The sequence below is a fragment of the Seriola lalandi genome, unplaced genomic scaffold, assembly GCF_002814215.2.
Source record: "Seriola lalandi dorsalis isolate HSWRI2012SDOR001 ecotype SW California unplaced genomic scaffold, Sedor1 jcf7180002044518, whole genome shotgun sequence".
Taxonomy (NCBI): domain Eukaryota; kingdom Metazoa; phylum Chordata; class Actinopteri; order Carangiformes; family Carangidae; genus Seriola; species Seriola lalandi.
In genome coordinates this window covers 1-709 of record NW_019515086.1, presented here as the reverse complement: position 1 = coordinate 709, position 709 = coordinate 1, and the positions used below count along the sequence as shown (strand labels likewise).

Sequence of the window (709 nt, the reverse complement as noted above, 5' to 3'; positions counted from 1 at the left end):
GCCACAAGATCATCCAGTTTCTCTCCTCTTTCCAACAAACTTTCCATGGTGTTGTGCTACAGAAAAAACAAAACATTTATTTATCAAGTATTGTGCAATGTAAAGATTATGACTTGACAAGTGCTTGGGAAATGCTACATGTTTCGGGCATGTAGAGTGACAATTTAATTTGGTCAATAAAACCGATGCACTGATAACAGACAGTGGTCTGATGATTATTTCAGTGGTACCTGAGGGGCCCAGACCTTAGAGCTGAGAAGAAACTGTTAGTAGTCAGTTTTAGTTTACTTGTCCTATGTGTTCTGCTCTAATGGAAAACAGTGAGTAACGTGCATATATTTCAGCTTTGTGATTAAGGTGTTAGGTCACAGCTATTGGAGGTATTTTACCAAAATGATCTTTGTCTCATCCAGCTCTGCCTGCACTTTGGTCATTGCATCTGCTTCTCTGGGGTTCTGGAGGGAAAAAACAAAACAAGCGGTCAGGTACATGGATTTCGTTTTTAGTCCGCATTGATAGTCTAGTCTCAGTTATAGAGTATCAGGGATCTCCTTTGATGTATTTTCTGATAAACAGATTGCCAACTAACCTGATATTTAGCTAGGTGAATATCTAGGGCTTTGTAGGTTATGGTTTCAGGATTACCAGAGGGCCAGTCTATACTGTCCACTTGTCTGGAGAACTCCTCTAATACCTGAAAAAAAAAAAA

General features: G+C 39.4%; 1 long non-coding RNA gene across 1 annotated transcript; it reads right to left on the bottom strand.

The window, feature by feature from the left end:
• Positions 1-696, bottom strand: LOC111648635 (uncharacterized). Its single transcript, XR_002760175.2, has 3 exons — positions 590-696; positions 390-455; positions 1-56 (listed from the first exon to the last, which is right to left on the bottom strand). It is a non-coding gene; the product is annotated as an uncharacterized LOC111648635 (long non-coding RNA).
• Positions 697-709: the final 13 nt, after the last annotated feature.